The sequence below is a fragment of the Lissotriton helveticus genome, chromosome 4_1 (genome assembly GCF_964261635.1).
Source record: "Lissotriton helveticus chromosome 4_1, aLisHel1.1, whole genome shotgun sequence".
Lineage (NCBI taxonomy): Eukaryota > Metazoa > Chordata > Amphibia > Caudata > Salamandridae > Lissotriton > Lissotriton helveticus.
This window is the reverse complement of record NC_136063.1, coordinates 970,670,907-970,693,766: the sequence shown is the minus strand read 5'-3', so window position 1 is coordinate 970,693,766 and position 22,860 is coordinate 970,670,907. Positions and strand designations below refer to the sequence as shown.

The following is a 22,860-nucleotide window of genomic DNA, read 5'->3' as shown; positions in this document are numbered from 1 at the left end:
TTATCAACATGAAGAAACTAATATGACTTCAAAAAAATTGCAATACAAAAGAGATTTCCATACTTAGTGTTAGAATTTTGAACCAGTAAAGTTTTTCCCACGTGGTTTAGCAATGAATAAAAATTCATCACCTATATTCAATTGATTCATCTAATCATTCTATCAGCTTCTGCGCAAAGGAAATATAGAGGTAAACATGATAAAGAAGAAAACACATCTATTTTCAACATTAAAGGAGAATCAAGTATTGGCTTGGAGACTGATTGAAATTATGTCCTTTGCGTTTTTAACTTCATGCTCTAACAGACTAAACTAATAGGCTCACTAAATATATAGAATACTTTTGAAGAATTAGCAGATGATGAAATGCTACTGATTCCATCCAATCCTTCAAGCAGCGTGTGATTCAAGGAGATAAACAGTCCAAAATGAGACACAAGAAAAATTCATCTTTGTTCAAACAATTAAACTTCGCCTGTACAGGGATCGAACCTGTGACCTTGGCGTTATTAGCACCACGCTCTAACCATCTGAGCTAACAGGCCATTTTGCACAACTACCTGGAGGTCCAGCATATGAAGAAGGGCAAATGATAGTTAACCTAGGAGATTTGGAAAGCTTAATGTCAGCAGTTTACCATGAAGTTATTGTTATATATTATCAACATGAAGAAACTAATATGACTTAAAAAAAGTTACAATACAAAAGAGATTTTCATACTTAGTGGTAGAACTTAGAACCATTAACGTTTTTTCCATGTGGTTAAGCAATAAATAAATATTCATCACCTATATTGAATTGATTCATCTAATCATTTTATCAGCTTCTCCTCAAAGGAAATATAGAGATAAACATGATACAGTAGAAAATACATCTATTTTTAACATTAAAGGAGCATCAAGTATTGGCTTGGAGACTGATTGAAAGTATGTCCTTGGCGTTTTTAACTTCATGCTCTAACAGACTAAACTAATAGAGTCACTAAATATATAGCATACTATTGAAGATGAAGCAGATGATGAAGTCCTACTGATTGTTAATCCGGGATAGTTGGAAAGCTTATATTCAGCTGTTTACATTCATAGTATCTTTATATATTATCAACAAGACTAAACAAAAAAGATCTCAATAAATTGCAATAAATAAGAGATTTAGTTACTTGGCGTTAGAACTTAGAACCATTAATAGATATTCCAGGCGCTTTAAGAATAGTGATTAATTCTATAATTATATCAAATGTATTCATCCAATCCTTCAAGCAGCGTTTGATCCAAGGAGATAAACAGTCCAAAATGAGACACAAGAAAAATTCATCTTTTTTCAAAGAATTAAACTTGGCATGTACAGTGATCGAACCTGTGACCTTGGCGTTATTAGCACCACGCTCTAACCAACTGAGCTAACTGGCCAAATTTCACATCTTCTGGAGGACCAGCACAGGAAGCAGTGCTAATGATAGTTCAACCGGGAGATTTGGAAAGCTTAATTTCAGCTGTTTAATATGAATTAACTTTCATATTATCAACATGAAGAAACTAATATGACTTCAAAAAAATTGCAATACAAAAGAGATTTCCATACTTAGTGTTAGAATTTTGAACCAGTAAAGTTTTTTCCACGTGGTTTAGCAATAAATAAATATTTATCACCTATATTCAATTGATTCATCTAATCATTCTATCAGCTTCTGCGCAAAGGTAATATAGAGGTAAACATGATACAGAAGAAAATACATCTATTTTCAACATTAAAGGAGCATCAAGTATTGGCTTGGAGACTGATTGAAATTATGTCCTTTGCGTTTTTAACTTCATGCTCTAACAGACTAAACTAATAGGCTCACTAAATATATAGAATACTTTTAAAGAATTAGCAGATGATGAAATGCTACTGATTCCATCCAATCCTTCAAGCAGCGTGTGATTCAAGGAGATAAACAGTCCAAAATGAGACACAAGAAAAATTCATCTTTGTTCAAACAATTAAACTTGGCCTGTAAAGGGATCGAACCTGTGACCTTGGCGTTATTAGCACCACGCTCTAACCATCTGAGCTAACAGGCCATTTTGCACAACTACCTGGAGGTCCAGCAAATGAAGAAGGGCAAATGATAGTTAACCCAGGAAATTTGGAAAGCTTAATTTCAGCAGTTTACCATGAAGTTATTGTTATATATTATCAACATGAAGAAACTAATATGTTTTAAAAAAAATTACAATACAAAAGAGATTTTCATACTTAGTGTTAGAACTTAGAACCATTAACGTTTTTTCCATGTGGTTAAGCAATACATAAATATTCATCACCTATATTGAATTGATTCATCTAATCATTTTATCAGCTTCTCCTCAAAGGAAATATAGAGATAAACATGATACAGTAGAAAATACATCTATTTTCAACGTTAAAGGTGCATCAAGTATTGGCTTGGAGACTGATTGAAAGTATGTCCTTGGCGTTTTTAACTTCATGCTCTAACAGACTAAACTAATAGTCTCACTAAATATATAGTATACTATTGAAGATGAAGCAGATGATGAAGTCCTACTGATTGTTAATCCGGGATAGTTGGAAAGCTTATATTCAGCTGTTTACATTCATAGTATCTTTATATATTATCAACAAGACTAAACAAAAATGATCTCAATAAATTGCAATAAATAAGAGATTTAGTTACTTGGCGTTAGAACTTAGAACCATTAATAGATATTCCAGGCGCTTTAAGAATAGTAATTAATTCTATAATTATATCAAATGTATTCATCCAATCCTTCAAGCAGCGTTTGATCCAAGGAGATAAACAGTCCAAAATGAGACACAAGAAAAATTCATCTTTTTTCAAAGAATTAAACTTGGCCTGTACAGGGATCGAACCTGTGACCTTGGCGTTATTAGCACCACGCTCTAACCAACTGAGCTAACAGGCCATTTTGCACATCTTCTGGAGGACCGGCACAGGAAGCAGTGCTAATGATAGTTCAACCAGGAGATTTGGAAAGCTTAATTTCAGCTGTTTAATATGAATTAACTTTCATATTATCAACATGAAGAAACTAATATGACTTCAAAAAAATTGCAATACAAAAGAGATTTCCATACTTAGTGTAAGAATTTTGAACCAGTAACGTTTTTCCACGTGGTTTAGCAGTAAATAAATATTCATCACCTATATTCAATTGATTCATCTAATCATTCTATCAGCTTCTGCGCAAAGGAAATATTGAGGTAAACATGATACAGAAGAAAATACATCTATTTTCAACATTAAAGGAGCATCAAGTATTGGCTTGGAGACTGATTGAAATTATGTCCTTGGCGTTTTTAACTTCATGCTCTAACAGACTAAAGTAATAGTCTCACTAAATATATAGCATACTATTAAAGATGAAGCAGATGATGAAGTCCTACTGATTGTTAATCCGGGCTAGTTGGAAAGCTTATATTCAGCTGTTTACATTCATAGTATCTTTATATATTATCAACAAGACTAAACAAAAAAGATCTCAATAAATTGCAATAAATAAGACATTTAGTTACTTGGCGTTAGAACTTAGAACCATTAATAGATATTCCAGGCGCTTCAAGAATAGTAATTAATTCTATAATTATATCAAATGTATTCATCCAATCCTTCAAGCGGCGTTTGATCCAAGGAGATAAACAGTCCAAAATGAGACACAAGAAAAATTCATCTTTTTTCAAAGAATTAAACTTGGCCTGTACAGGGATCGAACCTGTGACCATGGCGTTATTAGCACCACGCTCTAACCAACTGAGCTAACAGGCCATTTTGCACATCTTCTGGAGGACCGGCACAGGAAGCAGTGCTAATGATAGTTCAACTCGGAGATTTGGAAAGCTTAATTTCAACTGTTTAATATGAATTAACTTTCATATTATCAACATGAAGAAACTAATATGACTTCAAAAAAATTGCAATACAAAAGAGATTTCCATACTTAGTGTTAGAATTTTGAACCAGTAACGTTTTTTCCACGTGGTTTAGCAATAAATAAAAATTCATCACCTATATTCAATTGATTCATCTAATCATTCTATCAGCTTCTGCGCAAAGGAAATATAGAGGTAAACATGATACAGAAGAAAATACATCTATTTTCAACATTAAAGGAGAATCAAGTATTGGCTTGGAGACTGATTGAAATTATGTCCTTTGCGTTTTTAACTTCATGCTCTAACAGACTAAACTAATAGGCTCACTAAATATATAGAATACTTTTGAAGAATTAGCAGATGATGAAATGCTACTGATTCCATCCAATCCTTCAAGCAGCGTGTGATTCAAGGAGATAAACAGTCCAAAATGAAACACAAGAAAAATTCATCTTTGTTCAAACAATTAAACTTGGGCTGTACAGGGATCGAACATGTGACCTTGGCGTTATTAGCACCTCGCTCTAACCATCAGAGCTAACAGGCCATTTTGCACAACTACCTGGAGGTCCAGCATATGAAGAAGGGCAAGTGATAGTTAACCTAGGAGATTTGGAAAGCTTAATTTCAGCAGTTTACCATGAAGTTATTGTTATATATTATCAACATGAAGAAACTAATATGACTTAGAAAAACTTACAATACAAAAGAGATTTTCATACTTAGTGTTAGAACTTAGAACCATTAACTTTTTCCATGTGGTTAAGCAATAAATAAATATTCATCACCTATATTGAATTGATTCATCTAATCATTTTATCAGCTTCTCCTCAAAGGAAATATAGAGATAAACATGATACAGTAGAAAATACATCTATTTTCAACATTAAAGGTGCATCAAGTATTGGCTTGGAGACTGATTGAAAGTATGTCCTTGGCGTTTTTAACTTCATGCTCTAACAGACTAAACTAATAGTCTCACTAAATATATAGTATACTATTGAAGATGAAGCAGATGATATAGTCCTACTGATTGTTCATCCGGGATAGTTGGAAAGCTTATATTCAGCTGTTTACATTCATAGTATCTTTATATATTATCAACAAGACTAAACAAAAATGATCTCAATAAATTGCAATAAATAAGACATTTAGTTACTTGGCGTTAGAACTTAGAACCATTAATAGGTATTCCAGGCACTTTAAGAATAGTAATTAATGCTATAATTATATCAAATGTATTCATCCAATCCTTCAAGCAGCGTTTGATCCAAGGAGATAAACAGTCCAAAATGAGACACAAGAAAAATTCATCTTTTTTCAAAGAATTAAACTTGGCCTGTACAGTGATCGAACATGTGACATTGGCGTTATTAGCCCTACGCTCTTACCAACTGAGCTAACAGGCCAAATTTCACATCTTCTGGAGGACCAGCACTGGAAGCAGTGCTGATGATAGTTCAACCAGGAGATTTGGAAAGCTTAATTTCAGCTGTTTAATATGAATTAACTTTCATAATATCAACATGAAGAAACTAATATGACTTCAAAAAAATTGCAATACAAAAGAGATTTCCATACTTAGTGTTAGAATTTTGAACCAGTAACGTTTTTTCCACGTGGTTTAGCAATAAATAAAAATTCATCACCTATATTCAATTGATTCATCTAATCATTCTATCAGCTTCTGCGCAAAGGAAATATAGAGGTAAACATGATACAGAAGAAAATACATCTATTTTCAACATTAAAGGAGAATCAAGTATTGGCTTGGAGACTGATTGAAATTATGTCCTTTGCGTCTTTAACTTCATGCTCTAACAGACTAAACTAATAGGCTCACTAAATATATAGTATACTATTAAAGATGAAGCAGATGATGAAGTCCTACTGATTGTTAATCCGGGATAGTTGGAAAGCTTATATTCAGCTGTTTACATTCATAGTATCTTTATATATTATCAACAAGACTAAACAAAAAAGATCTCAATAAATTGCAATAAATAAGACATTTAGTTACTTGGCGTTAGAACTTAGAACCATTAATAGATATTCCAGGCGCTTTAAGAATAGTAATTAATTCTATAATTATATCAAATGTATTCATCCAATCCTTCAAGCAGCGTTTGATCCAAGGAGATAAACAGTCCAAAATGAGACACAAGAAAAATTCATCTTTTTTCAAAGAATTAAACTTGGCCTGTACAGGGATCGAACCTGTGACCTTGGCGTTATTAGCACCACGCTCTAACCAACTGAGCTAACAGGCCAAATTTCATATTTTCTGGAGTACCAGCACAGGGAGCAGTGCTAATGATAGTTCAACCAGGAGATTTGGAAAGCTTAATTTCAGCTGTTTAATATGAATTAACTTTCATATTATCAACATGAAGAAACTAATATGACTTCAAAAAAATTGCAATACAAAAGAGATTTCCATACTTAGTGTAAGAATTTTGAACCAGTAACGTTTTTCCACGTGGTTTAGCAGTAAATAAATATTCATCACCTATATTCAATTGATTCATCTAATCATTCTATCAGCTTCTGCGCAAAGGAAATATTGAGGTAAACATGATACAGAAGAAAATACATCTATTTTCAACATTAAAGGAGCATCAAGTATTGGCTTGGAGACTGATTGAAATTATGTCCTTGGCGTTTTTAACTTCATGCTCTAACAGACTAAACTAATAGTCTCACTAAATATATAGCATACTATTAAAGATGAAGCAGATGATGAAGTCCTACTGATTGTTAATCCGGGCTAGTTGGAAAGCTTATATTCAGCTGTTTACATTCATAGTATCTTTATATATTATCAACAAGACTAAACAAAAAAGATCTCAATAAATTGCAATAAATAAGACATTTAGTTACTTGGCGTTAGAACTTAGAACCATTAATAGATATTCCAGGCGCTTCAAGAATAGTAATTAATTCTATAATTATATCAAATGTATTCATCCAATCCTTCAAGCGGCGTTTGATCCAAGGAGATAAACAGTCCAAAATGAGACACAAGAAAAATTCATCTTTTTTCAAAGAATTAAACTTGGCCTGTACAGGGATCGAACCTGTGACCTTGGCGTTATTAGCACCACGCTCTAACCAACTGAGCTAACAGGCCATTTTGCACATCTTCTGGAGGACCGGCACAGGAAGCAGTGCTAATGATAGTTCAACTCGGAGATTTGGAAAGCTTAATTTCAACTGTTTAATATGAATTAACTTTCATATTATCAACATGAAGAAACTAATATGACTTCAAAAAAATTGCAATACAAAAGAGATTTCCAAACTTAGTGTTAGAATTTTGAACCAGTAACGTTTTTTCCACGTGGTTTAGCAATAAATAAAAATTCATCACCTATATTCAATTGATTCATCTAATCATTCTATCAGCTTCTGCGCAAAGGAAATATAGAGGTAAACATGATACAGAAGAAAATACATCTATTTTCAACATTAAAGGAGAATCAAGTATTGGCTTGGAGACTGATTGAAATTATGTCCTTTGCGTTTTTAACTTCATGCTCTAACAGACTAAACTAATAGGCTCACTAAATATATAGAATACTTTTGAAGAATTAGCAGATGATGAAATGCTACTGATTCCATCCAATCCTTCAAGCAGCGTGTGATTCAAGGAGATAAACAGTCCAAAATGAGACACAAGAAAAATTCATCTTTGTTCAAACAATTAAACTTGGCCTGTAAAGGGATCGAACCTGTGACCTTGGCGTTATTAGCACCACGCTCTAACCATCTGAGCTAACAGGCCATTTTGCACAACTACCTGGAGGTCCAGCAAATGAAGAAGGGCAAATGATAGTTAACCCAGGAAATTTGGAAAGCTTAATTTCAGCAGTTTACCATGAAGTTATTGTTATATATTATCAACATGAAGAAACTAATATGTTTTAAAAAAAATTACAATACAAAAGAGATTTTCATACTTAGTGTTAGAACTTAGAACCATTAACGTTTTTTCCATGTGGTTAAGCAATACATAAATATTCATCACCTATATTGAATTGATTCATCTAATCATTTTATCAGCTTCTCCTCAAAGGAAATATAGAGATAAACATGATACAGTAGAAAATACATCTATTTTCAACATTAAAGGTGCATCAAGTATTGGCTTGGAGACTGATTGAAAGTATGTCCTTGGCGTTTTTAACTTCATGCTCTAACAGACTAAACTAATAGTCTCACTAAATATATAGTATACTATTGAAGATGAAGCAGATGATGAAGTCCTACTGATTGTTAATCCGGGATAGTTGGAAAGCTTATATTCAGCTGTTTACATTCATAGTATCTTTATATATTATCAACAAGACTAAACAAAAATGATCTCAATAAATTGCAATAAATAAGAGATTTAGTTACTTGGCGTTAGAACTTAGAACCATTAATAGATATTCCAGGCGCTTTAAGAATAGTAATTAATTCTATAATTATATCAAATGTATTCATCCAATCCTTCAAGCAGCGTTTGATCCAAGGAGATAAACAGTCCAAAATGAGACACAAGAAAAATTCATCTTTTTTCAAAGAATTAAACTTGGCCTGTACACTGATCTAACCTGTGACCTTGGCGTTATTAGCACCACGCTCTAACCAACTGAGCTAACAGGCCAAATTTCATATCTTGTGGAGGACCAGCACAGGAAGCAGTGCTAATGATAGTTCAACCAGGAGATTTGGAAAGTTTTATTTCAGCTGTTTAATATGAATTAACTTTCATATTATCAACATGAAGAAACTAATATGACTTCAAAAAAATTGCAATACAAAAGAGATTTCCATACTTAGTGTTAGAATTTTGAACCAGTAAAGTTTTTCCCACGTGGTTTAGCAATGAATAAAAATTCATCACCTATATTCAATTGATTCATCTAATCATTCTATCAGCTTCTGCGCAAAGGAAATATAGAGGTAAACATGATAAAGAAGAAAACACATCTATTTTCAACATTAAAGGAGAATCAAGTATTGGCTTGGAGACTGATTGAAATTATGTCCTTTGCGTTTTTAACTTCATGCTCTAACAGACTAAACTAATAGGCTCACTAAATATATAGAATACTTTTGAAGAATTAGCAGATGATGAAATGCTACTGATTCCATCCAATCCTTCAAGCAGCGTGTGATTCAAGGAGATAAACAGTCCAAAATGAGACACAAGAAAAATTCATCTTTGTTCAAACAATTAAACTTCGCCTGTACAGGGATCGAACCTGTGACCTTGGCGTTATTAGCACCACGCTCTAACCATCTGAGCTAACAGGCCATTTTGCACAACTACCTGGAGGTCCAGCATATGAAGAAGGGCAAATGATAGTTAACCTAGGAGATTTGGAAAGCTTAATGTCAGCAGTTTACCATGAAGTTATTGTTATATATTATCAACATGAAGAAACTAATATGACTTAAAAAAAGTTACAATACAAAAGAGATTTTCATACTTAGTGGTAGAACTTAGAACCATTAACGTTTTTTCCATGTGGTTAAGCAATAAATAAATATTCATCACCTATATTGAATTGATTCATCTAATCATTTTATCAGCTTCTCCTCAAAGGAAATATAGAGATAAACATGATACAGTAGAAAATACATCTATTTTTAACATTAAAGGAGCATCAAGTATTGGCTTGGAGACTGATTGAAAGTATGTCCTTGGCGTTTTTAACTTCATGCTCTAACAGACTAAACTAATAGAGTCACTAAATATATAGCATACTATTGAAGATGAAGCAGATGATGAAGTCCTACTGATTGTTAATCCGGGATAGTTGGAAAGCTTATATTCAGCTGTTTACATTCATAGTATCTTTATATATTATCAACAAGACTAAACAAAAAAGATCTCAATAAATTGCAATAAATAAGAGATTTAGTTACTTGGCGTTAGAACTTAGAACCATTAATAGATATTCCAGGCGCTTTAAGAATAGTGATTAATTCTATAATTATATCAAATGTATTCATCCAATCCTTCAAGCAGCGTTTGATCCAAGGAGATAAACAGTCCAAAATGAGACACAAGAAAAATTCATCTTTTTTCAAAGAATTAAACTTGGCATGTACAGTGATCGAACCTGTGACCTTGGCGTTATTAGCACCACGCTCTAACCAACTGAGCTAACTGGCCAAATTTCACATCTTCTGGAGGACCAGCACAGGAAGCAGTGCTAATGATAGTTCAACCGGGAGATTTGGAAAGCTTAATTTCAGCTGTTTAATATGAATTAACTTTCATATTATCAACATGAAGAAACTAATATGACTTCAAAAAAATTGCAATACAAAAGAGATTTCCATACTTAGTGTTAGAATTTTGAACCAGTAAAGTTTTTTCCACGTGGTTTAGCAATAAATAAATATTTATCACCTATATTCAATTGATTCATCTAATCATTCTATCAGCTTCTGCGCAAAGGTAATATAGAGGTAAACATGATACAGAAGAAAATACATCTATTTTCAACATTAAAGGAGCATCAAGTATTGGCTTGGAGACTGATTGAAATTATGTCCTTTGCGTTTTTAACTTCATGCTCTAACAGACTAAACTAATAGGCTCACTAAATATATAGAATACTTTTAAAGAATTAGCAGATGATGAAATGCTACTGATTCCATCCAATCCTTCAAGCAGCGTGTGATTCAAGGAGATAAACAGTCCAAAATGAGACACAAGAAAAATTCATCTTTGTTCAAACAATTAAACTTGGCCTGTAAAGGGATCGAACCTGTGACCTTGGCGTTATTAGCACCACGCTCTAACCATCTGAGCTAACAGGCCATTTTGCACAACTACCTGGAGGTCCAGCAAATGAAGAAGGGCAAATGATAGTTAACCCAGGAAATTTGGAAAGCTTAATTTCAGCAGTTTACCATGAAGTTATTGTTATATATTATCAACATGAAGAAACTAATATGTTTTAAAAAAAATTACAATACAAAAGAGATTTTCATACTTAGTGTTAGAACTTAGAACCATTAACGTTTTTTCCATGTGGTTAAGCAATACATAAATATTCATCACCTATATTGAATTGATTCATCTAATCATTTTATCAGCTTCTCCTCAAAGGAAATATAGAGATAAACATGATACAGTAGAAAATACATCTATTTTCAACGTTAAAGGTGCATCAAGTATTGGCTTGGAGACTGATTGAAAGTATGTCCTTGGCGTTTTTAACTTCATGCTCTAACAGACTAAACTAATAGTCTCACTAAATATATAGTATACTATTGAAGATGAAGCAGATGATGAAGTCCTACTGATTGTTAATCCGGGATAGTTGGAAAGCTTATATTCAGCTGTTTACATTCATAGTATCTTTATATATTATCAACAAGACTAAACAAAAATGATCTCAATAAATTGCAATAAATAAGAGATTTAGTTACTTGGCGTTAGAACTTAGAACCATTAATAGATATTCCAGGCGCTTTAAGAATAGTAATTAATTCTATAATTATATCAAATGTATTCATCCAATCCTTCAAGCAGCGTTTGATCCAAGGAGATAAACAGTCCAAAATGAGACACAAGAAAAATTCATCTTTTTTCAAAGAATTAAACTTGGCCTGTACAGGGATCGAACCTGTGACCTTGGCGTTATTAGCACCACGCTCTAACCAACTGAGCTAACAGGCCATTTTGCACATCTTCTGGAGGACCGGCACAGGAAGCAGTGCTAATGATAGTTCAACCAGGAGATTTGGAAAGCTTAATTTCAGCTGTTTAATATGAATTAACTTTCATATTATCAACATGAAGAAACTAATATGACTTCAAAAAAATTGCAATACAAAAGAGATTTCCATACTTAGTGTAAGAATTTTGAACCAGTAACGTTTTTCCACGTGGTTTAGCAGTAAATAAATATTCATCACCTATATTCAATTGATTCATCTAATCATTCTATCAGCTTCTGCGCAAAGGAAATATTGAGGTAAACATGATACAGAAGAAAATACATCTATTTTCAACATTAAAGGAGCATCAAGTATTGGCTTGGAGACTGATTGAAATTATGTCCTTGGCGTTTTTAACTTCATGCTCTAACAGACTAAAGTAATAGTCTCACTAAATATATAGCATACTATTAAAGATGAAGCAGATGATGAAGTCCTACTGATTGTTAATCCGGGCTAGTTGGAAAGCTTATATTCAGCTGTTTACATTCATAGTATCTTTATATATTATCAACAAGACTAAACAAAAAAGATCTCAATAAATTGCAATAAATAAGACATTTAGTTACTTGGCGTTAGAACTTAGAACCATTAATAGATATTCCAGGCGCTTCAAGAATAGTAATTAATTCTATAATTATATCAAATGTATTCATCCAATCCTTCAAGCGGCGTTTGATCCAAGGAGATAAACAGTCCAAAATGAGACACAAGAAAAATTCATCTTTTTTCAAAGAATTAAACTTGGCCTGTACAGGGATCGAACCTGTGACCATGGCGTTATTAGCACCACGCTCTAACCAACTGAGCTAACAGGCCATTTTGCACATCTTCTGGAGGACCGGCACAGGAAGCAGTGCTAATGATAGTTCAACTCGGAGATTTGGAAAGCTTAATTTCAACTGTTTAATATGAATTAACTTTCATATTATCAACATGAAGAAACTAATATGACTTCAAAAAAATTGCAATACAAAAGAGATTTCCATACTTAGTGTTAGAATTTTGAACCAGTAACGTTTTTTCCACGTGGTTTAGCAATAAATAAAAATTCATCACCTATATTCAATTGATTCATCTAATCATTCTATCAGCTTCTGCGCAAAGGAAATATAGAGGTAAACATGATACAGAAGAAAATACATCTATTTTCAACATTAAAGGAGAATCAAGTATTGGCTTGGAGACTGATTGAAATTATGTCCTTTGCGTTTTTAACTTCATGCTCTAACAGACTAAACTAATAGGCTCACTAAATATATAGAATACTTTTGAAGAATTAGCAGATGATGAAATGCTACTGATTCCATCCAATCCTTCAAGCAGCGTGTGATTCAAGGAGATAAACAGTCCAAAATGAAACACAAGAAAAATTCATCTTTGTTCAAACAATTAAACTTGGGCTGTACAGGGATCGAACATGTGACCTTGGCGTTATTAGCACCTCGCTCTAACCATCAGAGCTAACAGGCCATTTTGCACAACTACCTGGAGGTCCAGCATATGAAGAAGGGCAAGTGATAGTTAACCTAGGAGATTTGGAAAGCTTAATTTCAGCAGTTTACCATGAAGTTATTGTTATATATTATCAACATGAAGAAACTAATATGACTTAGAAAAACTTACAATACAAAAGAGATTTTCATACTTAGTGTTAGAACTTAGAACCATTAACTTTTTCCATGTGGTTAAGCAATAAATAAATATTCATCACCTATATTGAATTGATTCATCTAATCATTTTATCAGCTTCTCCTCAAAGGAAATATAGAGATAAACATGATACAGTAGAAAATACATCTATTTTCAACATTAAAGGTGCATCAAGTATTGGCTTGGAGACTGATTGAAAGTATGTCCTTGGCGTTTTTAACTTCATGCTCTAACAGACTAAACTAATAGTCTCACTAAATATATAGTATACTATTGAAGATGAAGCAGATGATATAGTCCTACTGATTGTTCATCCGGGATAGTTGGAAAGCTTATATTCAGCTGTTTACATTCATAGTATCTTTATATATTATCAACAAGACTAAACAAAAATGATCTCAATAAATTGCAATAAATAAGACATTTAGTTACTTGGCGTTAGAACTTAGAACCATTAATAGGTATTCCAGGCACTTTAAGAATAGTAATTAATGCTATAATTATATCAAATGTATTCATCCAATCCTTCAAGCAGCGTTTGATCCAAGGAGATAAACAGTCCAAAATGAGACACAAGAAAAATTCATCTTTTTTCAAAGAATTAAACTTGGCCTGTACAGTGATCGAACATGTGACATTGGCGTTATTAGCCCTACGCTCTTACCAACTGAGCTAACAGGCCAAATTTCACATCTTCTGGAGGACCAGCACTGGAAGCAGTGCTGATGATAGTTCAACCAGGAGATTTGGAAAGCTTAATTTCAGCTGTTTAATATGAATTAACTTTCATAATATCAACATGAAGAAACTAATATGACTTCAAAAAAATTGCAATACAAAAGAGATTTCCATACTTAGTGTTAGAATTTTGAACCAGTAACGTTTTTTCCACGTGGTTTAGCAATAAATAAAAATTCATCACCTATATTCAATTGATTCATCTAATCATTCTATCAGCTTCTGCGCAAAGGAAATATAGAGGTAAACATGATACAGAAGAAAATACATCTATTTTCAACATTAAAGGAGAATCAAGTATTGGCTTGGAGACTGATTGAAATTATGTCCTTTGCGTCTTTAACTTCATGCTCTAACAGACTAAACTAATAGGCTCACTAAATATATAGTATACTATTAAAGATGAAGCAGATGATGAAGTCCTACTGATTGTTAATCCGGGATAGTTGGAAAGCTTATATTCAGCTGTTTACATTCATAGTATCTTTATATATTATCAACAAGACTAAACAAAAAAGATCTCAATAAATTGCAATAAATAAGACATTTAGTTACTTGGCGTTAGAACTTAGAACCATTAATAGATATTCCAGGCGCTTTAAGAATAGTAATTAATTCTATAATTATATCAAATGTATTCATCCAATCCTTCAAGCAGCGTTTGATCCAAGGAGATAAACAGTCCAAAATGAGACACAAGAAAAATTCATCTTTTTTCAAAGAATTAAACTTGGCCTGTACAGGGATCGAACCTGTGACCTTGGCGTTATTAGCACCACGCTCTAACCAACTGAGCTAACAGGCCAAATTTCATATTTTCTGGAGTACCAGCACAGGGAGCAGTGCTAATGATAGTTCAACCAGGAGATTTGGAAAGCTTAATTTCAGCTGTTTAATATGAATTAACTTTCATATTATCAACATGAAGAAACTAATATGACTTCAAAAAAATTGCAATACAAAAGAGATTTCCATACTTAGTGTTAGAATTTTGAACCAGTAACGTTTTTTCCACGTGGTTTAGCAATAAATAAAAATTCATCACCTATATTCAATTGATTCATCTAATCATTCTATCAGCTTCTGCGCAAAGGAAATATAGAGGTAAACATGATACAGAAGAAAATACATCTATTTTCAACATTAAAGGAGAATCAAGTATTGGCTTGGAGACTGATTGAAATTATGTCCTTTGCGTTTTTAACTTCATGCTCTAACAGACTAAACTAATAGGCTCACTAAATATATAGAATACTTTTGAAGAATTAGCAGATGATGAAATGCTACTGATTCCATCCAATCCTTCAAGCAGCGTGTGATTCAAGGAGATAAACAGTCCAAAATGAAACACAAGAAAAATTCATCTTTGTTCAAACAATTAAACTTGGCCTGTATAGGGATCGAACCTTTGACCTTGGCGTTATTAGCACCACGCTCTAACCATCTGAGCTAACAGGCCATTTTGTACAACTACCTGGAGGTCCAGCATATGAAGAAGGGCAAGTGATAGTTAACCTAGGAGATTTGGAAAGCTTAATTTCAGCAGTTTACCATGAAGTTATTGTTATATATTATCAACATGAAGAAACTAATATGACTTAAAAAAATTACAATACAAAAGAGATTTTCATACTTAGTGTTAGAACTTAGAACCATTAACTTTTTCCATGTGGTTAAGCAATAAATAAATATTCATCACCTATATTCAATTGATTCATCTAATCATTCTATCAGCTTCTGCGCAAAGGAAATATGGAGGTAAACATGATACAGAAAAAAATACATCTATTTTCAACATTAAAGGAGCATCAAGTATTGGCTTGGAGACTGATTGAAATTATGTCCTTGGCGTTTTTAACTTCATGCTCTAACAGACTAAACTAATAGTCTTACTAAATATATAGTATACTATTAAAGATGAAGCAGATGATGAAGTCCTACTGATTGTTAATCCGGGATAGTTGGAAAGCTTATATTCAGCTGTTTACATTCATAGTATCTTTATATATTATCAACAAGACTAAACAAAAAAGATCTCAATAAATTGCAATAAATAAGAGATTTAGTTACTTGGCGTTAGAACTTAGAACCATTATTAGATATTCCAGGCGCTTTAAGAATAGTAATTAATTCTATAATTATATCAAATGTATTCATCCAATCCTTCAAGCAGCGTTTGATCCAAGGAGATAAACAGTCCAAAATGAGACACAAGAAAAATTCATCTTTTTTCAAAGAATTAAACTTGGCCTGTACAGTGATCGAACATGTGACCTTGGTGTTATTAGCACCACGCTCTAACCAACTGAGCTAACAGGCCAAATTTCACATCTTCTGGAGGACCAGCACTGGAAGCAGTGCTAATGATAGTTCAACCAGGAGATTTGGAAAGCTTAATTTCAGCTGTTTAATATGAATTAACTTTCATATTATCAACATGAAGAAACTAATATGACTTCAAAGAAATTGCAATACAAAAGAGATTTCCTTACTTAGTGTTAGAATTTTGAACCAGTAACGTTTTTTCCACGTGGTTTAGCAATAAATAAAAATTCATCACATATATTCAATTGATTCATCTAATCATTCTATCAGCTTCTGCGCAAAGGAAATATAGAGGTAAACATGATACAGAAGAAAATACATCTATTTTCAACATTAAAGGAGAATCAAGTATTGGCTTGGAGACTGATTGAAATTATGTCCTTTGCGTTTTTAACTTGATGCTCTAACAGACTAAACTAATAGGCTCACTAAATATATAGAATACTTTTGAAGAATTAGCAGATGATGAAATGCTACTGATTCCATCCAATCTTTCAAGCAGCGTGTAATTCAAGGAGATAAACAGTCCAAAATGAGACACAAGAAAAATTCATCTTTGTTCAAACAATTAAACTTGGCCTGTACAGGGATCAAACCTGTGACCTTGGCGTTATTAGCACCACGCTCTAACCATCTGAGCTAACAGGCCATTTTGCACAACTACCTGGAGGTCCAGCATATGAAGAAGGGCAAATGATAGTTAACCTAGGAGATATGGAAAGCTTAATTTCAGCAGTTTACCATGAAGTTATTGTTATATATTATCAACATGAAGAAACTAATATGACTTAAAAAAAGTTACAATACAAAAGAGATTTTCATACTTAGTGGTAGAACTTAGAACCATTAACGTTTTTTCCATGTAGTTAAGCAATAAATAAATATTCATCACCTATATTGAATTGATTCATCTAATCATTTTATCAGCTTCTCCTCAAAGGAAATATAGAGATAAACATGATACAGTAGAAAATACATCTATTTTCAACATTTAAGGTGCATCAAGTATTGGCTTGGAGACTGATTGAAAGTATGTCCTTGGCGTTTTTAACTTCATGCTCTAACAGACTAAACTAATAGTCTCACTAAATATATAGTATACTATTGAAGATGAAGCAGATGATGAAGTCCTACTGATTGTTAATCCGGGATAGTTGGAAAGCTTATATTCAGCTGTTTACATTCATAGTATCTTTATATATTATCAACAAGACTAAACAAAAATGATCTCAATAAATTGCAATAAATAAGAGATTTAGTTACTTGGCGTTAGAACTTAGAACCATTAATAGATATTCCAGGCGCTTTAAGAATAGTAATTAATTCTATAATTATATCAAATGTATTCATCCAATCCTTCAAGCAGCGTTTGATCCAAGGAGATAAACAGTCCAAAATGAGACACAAGAAAAATTCATCTTTTTTCAAAGAATTAAACTTGGCCTGTACACTGATCTAACCTGTGACCTTGGCGTTATTAGCACCACGCTCTAACCAACTGAGCTAACAGGCCAAATTTCATATCTTGTGGAGGACCAGCACAGGAAGCAGTGCTAATGATAGTTCAACCAGGAGATTTGGAAAGTTTTATTTCAGCTGTTTAATATGAATTAACTTTCATATTATCAACATGAAGAAACTAATATGACTTCAAAAAAATTGCAATACAAAAGAGATTTCCATACTTAGTGTTAGAATTTTGAACCAGTAAAGTTTTTCCCACGTGGTTTAGCAATGAATAAAAATTCATCACCTATATTCAATTGATTCATCTAATCATTCTATCAGCTTCTGCGCAAAGGAAATATAGAGGTAAACATGATAAAGAAGAAAACACATCTATTTTCAACATTAAAGGAGAATCAAGTATTGGCTTGGAGACTGATTGAAATTATGTCCTTTGCGTTTTTAACTTCATGCTCTAACAGACTAAACTAATAGGCTCACTAAATATATAGAATACTTTTGAAGAATTAGCAGATGATGAAATGCTACTGATTCCATCCAATCCTTCAAGCAGCGTGTGATTCAAGGAGATAAACAGTCCAAAATGAGACACAAGAAAAATTCATCTTTGTTCAAACAATTAAACTTCGCCTGTACAGGGATCGAACCTGTGACCTTGGCGTTATTAGCACCACGCTCTAACCATCTGAGCTAACAGGCCATTTTGCACAACTACCTGGAGGTCCAGCATATGAAGAAGGGCAAATGATAGTTAACCTAGGAGATTTGGAAAGCTTAATGTCAGCAGTTTACCATGAAGTTATTGTTATATATTATCAACATGAAGAAACTAATATGACTTAAAAAAAGTTACAATACAAAAGAGATTTTCATACTTAGTGGTAGAACTTAGAACCATTAACGTTTTTTCCATGTGGTTAAGCAATAAATAAATATTCATCACCTATATTGAATTGATTCATCTAATCATTTTATCAGCTTCTCCTCAAAGGAAATATAGAGATAAACATGATACAGTAGAAAATACATCTATTTTTAACATTAAAGGAGCATCAAGTATTGGCTTGGAGACTGATTGAAAGTATGTCCTTGGCGTTTTTAACTTCATGCTCTAACAGACTAAACTAATAGAGTCACTAAATATATAGCATACTATTGAAGATGAAGCAGATGATGAAGTCCTACTGATTGTTAATCCGGGATAGTTGGAAAGCTTATATTCAGCTGTTTACATTCATAGTATCTTTATATATTATCAACAAGACTAAACAAAAAAGATCTCAATAAATTGCAATAAATAAGAGATTTAGTTACTTGGCGTTAGAACTTAGAACCATTAATAGATATTCCAGGCGCTTTAAGAATAGTGATTAATTCTATAATTATATCAAATGTATTCATCCAATCCTTCAAGCAGCGTTTGATCCAAGGAGATAAAGAGTCCAAAATGAGACACAAGAAAAATTCATCTTTTTTCAAAGAATTAAACTTGGCATGTACAGTGATCGAACCTGTGACCTTGGCGTTATTAGCACCACGCTCTAACCAACTGAGCTAACTGGCCAAATTTCACATCTTCTGGAGGACCAGCACAGGAAGCAGTGCTAATGATAGTTCAACCGGGAGATTTGGAAAGCTTAATTTCAGCTGTTTAATATGAATTAACTTTCATATTATCAACATGAAGAAACTAATATGACTTCAAAAAAATTGCAATACAAAAGAGATTTCCATACTTAGTGTTAGAATTTTGAACCAGTAAAGTTTTTTCCACGTGGTTTAGCAATAAATAAATATTTATCACCTATATTCAATTGATTCATCTAATCATTCTATCAGCTTCTGCGCAAAGGTAATATAGAGGTAAACATGATACAGAAGAAAATACATCTATTTTCAACATTAAAGGAGCATCAAGTATTGGCTTGGAGACTGATTGAAATTATGTCCTTTGCGTTTTTAACTTCATGCTCTAACAGACTAAACTAATAGGCTCACTAAATATATAGAATACTTTTAAAGAATTAGCAGATGATGAAATGCTACTGATTCCATCCAATCCTTCAAGCAGCGTGTGATTCAAGGAGATAAACAGTCCAAAATGAGACACAAGAAAAATTCATCTTTGTTCAAACAATTAAACTTGGCCTGTAAAGGGATCGAACCTGTGACCTTGGCGTTATTAGCACCACGCTCTAACCATCTGAGCTAACAGGCCATTTTGCACAACTACCTGGAGGTCCAGCAAATGAAGAAGGGCAAATGATAGTTAACCCAGGAAATTTGGAAAGCTTAATTTCAGCAGTTTACCATGAAGTTATTGTTATATATTATCAACATGAAGAAACTAATATGTTTTAAAAAAAATTACAATACAAAAGAGATTTTCATACTTAGTGTTAGAACTTAGAACCATTAACGTTTTTTCCATGTGGTTAAGCAATACATAAATATTCATCACCTATATTGAATTGATTCATCTAATCATTTTATCAGCTTCTCCTCAAAGGAAATATAGAGATAAACATGATACAGTAGAAAATACATCTATTTTCAACGTTAAAGGTGCATCAAGTATTGGCTTGGAGACTGATTGAAAGTATGTCCTTGGCGTTTTTAACTTCATGCTCTAACAGACTAAACTAATAGTCTCACTAAATATATAGTATACTATTGAAGATGAAGCAGATGATGAAGTCCTACTGATTGTTAATCCGGGATAGTTGGAAAGCTTATATTCAGCTGTTTACATTCATAGTATCTTTATATATTATCAACAAGACTAAACAAAAATGATCTCAATAAATTGCAATAAATAAGAGATTTAGTTACTTGGCGTTAGAACTTAGAACCATTAATAGATATTCCAGGCGCTTTAAGAATAGTAATTAATTCTATAATTATATCAAATGTATTCATCCAATCCTTCAAGCAGCGTTTGATCCAAGGAGATAAACAGTCCAAAATGAGACACAAGAAAAATTCATCTTTTTTCAAAGAATTAAACTTGGCCTGTACAGGGATCGAACCTGTGACCTTGGCGTTATTAGCACCACGCTCTAACCAACTGAGCTAACAGGCCATTTTGCACATCTTCTGGAGGACCGGCACAGGAAGCAGTGCTAATGATAGTTCAACCAGGAGATTTGGAAAGCTTAATTTCAGCTGTTTAATATGAATTAACTTTCATATTATCAACATGAAGAAACTAATATGACTTCAAAAAAATTGCAATACAAAAGAGATTTCCATACTTAGTGTAAGAATTTTGAACCAGTAACGTTTTTCCACGTGGTTTAGCAGTAAATAAATATTCATCACCTATATTCAATTGATTCATCTAATCATTCTATCAGCTTCTGCGCAAAGGAAATATTGAGGTAAACATGATACAGAAGAAAATACATCTATTTTCAACATTAAAGGAGCATCAAGTATTGGCTTGGAGACTGATTGAAATTATGTCCTTGGCGTTTTTAACTTCATGCTCTAACAGACTAAACTAATAGTCTCACTAAATATATAGCATACTATTAAAGATGAAGCAGATGATGAAGTCCTACTGATTGTTAATCCGGGCTAGTTGGAAAGCTTATATTCAGCTGTTTACATTCATAGTATCTTTATATATTATCAACAAGACTAAACAAAAAAGATCTCAATAAATTGCAATAAATAAGACATTTAGTTACTTGGCGTTAGAACTTAGAACCATTAATAGATATTCCAGGCGCTTCAAGAATAGTAATTAATTCTATAATTATATCAAATGTATTCATCCAATCCTTCAAGCGGCGTTTGATCCAAGGAGATAAACAGTCCAAAATGAGACACAAGAAAAATTCATCTTTTTTCAAAGAATTAAACTTGGCCTGTACAGGGATCGAACCTGTGACCTTGGCGTTATTAGCACCACGCTCTAACCAACTGAGCTAACAGGCCATTTTGCACATCTTCTGGAGGACCGGCACAGGAAGCAGTGCTAATGATAGTTCAACTCGGAGATTTGGAAAGCTTAATTTCAACTGTTTAATATGAATTAACTTTCATATTATCAACATGAAGAAACTAATATGACTTCAAAAAAATTGCAATACAAAAGAGATTTCCATACTTAGTGTTAGAATTTTGAACCAGTAACGTTTTTTCCACGTGGTTTAGCAATAAATAAAAATTCATCACCTATATTCAATTGATTCATCTAATCATTCTATCAGCTTCTGCGCAAAGGAAATATAGAGGTAAACATGATACAGAAGAAAATACATCTATTTTCAACATTAAAGGAGAATCAAGTATTGGCTTGGAGACTGATTGAAATTATGTCCTTTGCGTTTTTAACTTCATGCTCTAACAGACTAAACTAATAGGCTCACTAAATATATAGAATACTTTTGAAGAATTAGCAGATGATGAAATGCTACTGATTCCATCCAATCCTTCAAGCAGCGTGTGATTCAAGGAGATAAACAGTCCAAAATGAAACACAAGAAAAATTCATCTTTGTTCAAACAATTAAACTTGGGCTGTACAGGGATCGAACATGTGACCTTGGCGTTATTAGCACCTCGCTCTAACCATCAGAGCTAACAGGCCATTTTGCACAACTACCTGGAGGTCCAGCATATGAAGAAGGGCAAGTGATAGTTAACCTAGGAGATTTGGAAAGCTTAATTTCAGCAGTTTACCATGAAGTTATTGTTATATATTATCAACATGAAGAAACTAATATGACTTAGAAAAACTTACAATACAAAAGAGATTTTCATACTTAGTGTTAGAACTTAGAACCATTAACTTTTTCCATGTGGTTAAGCAATAAATAAATATTCATCACCTATATTGAATTGATTCATCTAATCATTTTATCAGCTTCTCCTCAAAGGAAATATAGAGATAAACATGATACAGTAGAAAATACATCTATTTTCAACATTAAAGGTGCATCAAGTATTGGCTTGGAGACTGATTGAAAGTATGTCCTTGGCGTTTTTAACTTCATGCTCTAACAGACTAAACTAATAGTCTCACTAAATATATAGTATACTATTGAAGATG

At 32.8% G+C, this 22,860-nt stretch overlaps 9 non-coding genes across 9 annotated transcripts; all 9 read right to left on the bottom strand.

The window, feature by feature from the left end:
* Positions 1-2,853: 2,853 nt before the first annotated feature.
* Positions 2,854-2,927, bottom strand: TRNAI-AAU (transfer RNA isoleucine (anticodon AAU)). The gene has a single exon. It is a non-coding gene; the product is annotated as a tRNA-Ile (tRNA).
* Positions 2,928-3,713: 786 nt separating this feature from the next.
* On the bottom strand, positions 3,714-3,787 carry TRNAI-AAU (transfer RNA isoleucine (anticodon AAU)). The gene has a single exon. It is a non-coding gene; the product is annotated as a tRNA-Ile (tRNA).
* A 2,303-nt stretch (positions 3,788-6,090) lies between these two features.
* On the bottom strand, positions 6,091-6,164 carry TRNAI-AAU (transfer RNA isoleucine (anticodon AAU)). Its single transcript has one exon. It is a non-coding gene; the product is annotated as a tRNA-Ile (tRNA).
* Positions 6,165-6,950: 786 nt separating this feature from the next.
* Positions 6,951-7,024, bottom strand: TRNAI-AAU (transfer RNA isoleucine (anticodon AAU)). Its single transcript has one exon. It is a non-coding gene; the product is annotated as a tRNA-Ile (tRNA).
* A 4,480-nt stretch (positions 7,025-11,504) lies between these two features.
* On the bottom strand, positions 11,505-11,578 carry TRNAI-AAU (transfer RNA isoleucine (anticodon AAU)). The gene has a single exon. It is a non-coding gene; the product is annotated as a tRNA-Ile (tRNA).
* A 786-nt stretch (positions 11,579-12,364) lies between these two features.
* On the bottom strand, positions 12,365-12,438 carry TRNAI-AAU (transfer RNA isoleucine (anticodon AAU)). The gene has a single exon. It is a non-coding gene; the product is annotated as a tRNA-Ile (tRNA).
* Positions 12,439-14,741: 2,303 nt separating this feature from the next.
* TRNAI-AAU (transfer RNA isoleucine (anticodon AAU)) lies at positions 14,742-14,815 on the bottom strand. The gene has a single exon. It is a non-coding gene; the product is annotated as a tRNA-Ile (tRNA).
* A 5,995-nt stretch (positions 14,816-20,810) lies between these two features.
* Positions 20,811-20,884, bottom strand: TRNAI-AAU (transfer RNA isoleucine (anticodon AAU)). Its single transcript has one exon. It is a non-coding gene; the product is annotated as a tRNA-Ile (tRNA).
* Positions 20,885-21,670: 786 nt separating this feature from the next.
* On the bottom strand, positions 21,671-21,744 carry TRNAI-AAU (transfer RNA isoleucine (anticodon AAU)). Its single transcript has one exon. It is a non-coding gene; the product is annotated as a tRNA-Ile (tRNA).
* Positions 21,745-22,860: the final 1,116 nt, after the last annotated feature.